The sequence below is a fragment of the Macrotis lagotis genome, chromosome 1 (assembly GCF_037893015.1).
Source record: "Macrotis lagotis isolate mMagLag1 chromosome 1, bilby.v1.9.chrom.fasta, whole genome shotgun sequence".
NCBI classification, from domain to species: Eukaryota; Metazoa; Chordata; class Mammalia; order Peramelemorphia; family Peramelidae; genus Macrotis; species Macrotis lagotis.
This window is the reverse complement of record NC_133658.1, coordinates 279412977-279415839: the sequence shown is the minus strand read 5'-3', so window position 1 is coordinate 279415839 and position 2863 is coordinate 279412977. Positions and strand designations below refer to the sequence as shown.

The 2863-nt window shown below is 37.4% G+C and overlaps 1 pseudogene; it reads left to right on the top strand.

Annotated features, from left to right (window-relative positions):
* Positions 1–369: 369 nt before the first annotated feature.
* LOC141492288 (putative monooxygenase p33MONOX pseudogene) lies at positions 370–2239 on the top strand (annotated as a pseudogene).
* The last annotated feature ends 624 nt before the right edge of the window (positions 2240–2863 follow it).

Sequence of the window (2863 nt, the reverse complement as noted above, 5' to 3'; positions counted from 1 at the left end):
AATTATACCATAAAAATTGCCAACAGGGAAATTAATAAATATCTGTATTGTTCCTAGTATGTTCCAACACCCCTGAAAGGCACATGGTATTATTATCCCCATTTAATAGGTGAGAAAACTGAAGCAGACAAAAAGTAAATGACTGTATCAGATTATTTGAACTTAAACTTTCTTACTCCAAGTTCAGTTGTTACTTTTTCTACTATGCCATCAATTGCTCCTAGGCAATTGATACTGAAGATAAATAAAGGATTAGTTTAGTAAGAAGGCATCTAGGCTTCACGGTACTTTTACCTGCTGAAGTTCATTTGGTTCTTGGTGCTACTTGTGTCATGGCCTCATTTCACCCAGTACTTCGAAGCTTAGGGAATGACGGGCCCTGGAGCTTTGCTAGTCTCAGCTTCCTGTCTGTGCCGAGTCTTGGGCTGGGGACAGTCTCTTCCCCCAATCCCACCCCCTCCTCACAGAGACACTGCTGTCTGTAGAATCTCTGCATGAGAGCTACTTGGGACTCTTTGCTAGTGTTCCCTTTTGACATCTTTGTCCTATCTATATAGCTTCCATAGAATTTCATCCGTTCTATTGAGTGCAATACAGGTGGGCTTCTAGGCAAGATGACTTTGCCAATTAGAATGCAGCATTGGGTATTCAGTTATGATGGTGTGTTGGAGGATCCCATACTGATGATTCTGTCTTCATCTGACACATGCAGTAAGGTTCTGTGGAAAAAGTCAGTCATCCCAGATTGGAAGTACCATGAGCAGACACAAGGGAGCATCCAGCACTTTGAGCAGCAAGCAGGTTAGAGAGATGCAGGGTACACTCCCCATAAAGGCCTCACCACAGAAGAAACCAAATACCACTGCGGCAGGGGAAGTCCATAAATTGAAGTTTGAAAGTGGAGATATGACAAAAGAAGCTAGATTGCTTCAGCCCAGTCCACTCCAAGTAGTACACCCCACTCTTAACCCAAGCAAAAGCCCAGAGGTTGGTTTTCTCAAGGATCTTCTACTTCCTTACCTGGTCTAGACATCAGCAGCATGGATGTTAGGAACAGAGACAGAGACAAACTTTCACCTGAAAAACTGAGTCTTTTTGGATCAAGAACCCTTCAGAAATCTGACTCAAGTTTCAGTGTCCAGTCCTACAGAGGTAATCAGAAGCATTCACCAGTGGATCTTATTTGGGTTCAGGCTACTAAAATTGCAGATGACCCAGCAGCCTTCAAGCCCCCTAAGATGGATCTTCCAGGGATGGAAGGAAAGAAATAATCTCCATGGACCCATAACCTCAAAACAAAGGAATGAATATATTGATACCTACAAGGTTCTAAATCTCCCTTTTTATATGAGCAATGTTATTTTTCCTGGTGATCATCTGTTATGTAGAGAGAGTATCTTACACTTGACTTTATTCCCATCCACCTTGCATTTGACATAAGAAAGATGTCATTTATTTACATTTCTACTGAGGATAATATTTCTGGGGAGTTGGTGATTGTCTCTCTAAAATTTTGTACCAAAGTTTAAATATTTCTTATGCATGAAGATGTATTCTGTAATGTCCCAAAGTTGGTTTAAATAACTTCTTAGAGTACAATTGACTACAGTCAATTACTGGTCTATAGGACTAAGTTGTAGGCGGCAAGGGAAATAAAACTTAGGAGACTTTGTTCTGCATATTTATCCAAGATAAAAAGAAGAAGAAAGTATCTAAGCTGTCTGTGATGCATCCAAGTCATCTATCCTACATTAATTACATTCTCAGTTTCTGAAAGAATTGGCAGATATGATTGTTGAGCCACAAGTAGTGGTGTTTGAGATTGTGGAAAATAGCTGCACTCTCACATAATTGGAGAAGATCATATGTTCTGATTGTCTAAAAAGGGGAAAGAATAAGATGTGAAATTATGGAGCAGTGAATTTGACTTCTATTCCTGAGAAAATTCAAGGACATTTTATGAAAAAGACAGCTGGTGAATATCCAGAAAGGGAAGCATTAATTATAAATCCTGCAAGACTTCTTAAAGAACAAGTCATGTTAGACTAACTTATTTCCTTTTTTCCAGGTTTCCCAAAGTAGCAGAAGAAGGAAATTCTGTGAATATATAGATTACCAGGATTTTAGAAAAGATTTTGATAAAGGATACTGTGCTATTCTTGTAGAAAACAAAGAAAGTTACATAACGGAATCAGAGCGATTCAGAAATAGCTGGCTGGATTCAAAGAGAAGGTATTGAGTTCCATGTCAATATGATGGGAAGTCTTCAATGGAATAACCCACTTTATTTGACTCTAGGTTGCTTAACATTTTCATCAATGATCATGAGAGAGTTATAGATAGTATGCTTATCAATCAATGTTTTAGCTAACAAAAAGATAAGAAGGAAAATTAACACAATGGATTAATCAGGATCCAAAATTTTACAGATAAATGTACAGTCTTGCAATAGGGTATAAAATTCAACTTGACAGATCTAAAACAGGTATAAGACAGTTTAACTGTTCTGAAAAAATTTAGTTGATTTTATGTATTACAAGCTCAATATGAATCTAGTCCAAGCTATAGTCCCTTAAAAAGCAAATGCAATTTTTATTTATATTTAAAGGACCATGACTTCCCTGGAATAGGCAGGGGAAAGTCCTACTGATTTTTGCCATTTTTATACCTCATCTGGTACAACATGTTCAGTTTTAGATACTATAGTATAAGTTGGAAGTTGATAATCTGTAGAATGTATAGAAGTTGTGAACAAACTTGGCTCAATGACATATGAGCATTATTAGGAGGAACTGATGATGTGAAAATAACATAATCAGCATAATTGAATATTGCCAACATTAATAAGTTCTTTAGTGTTTGA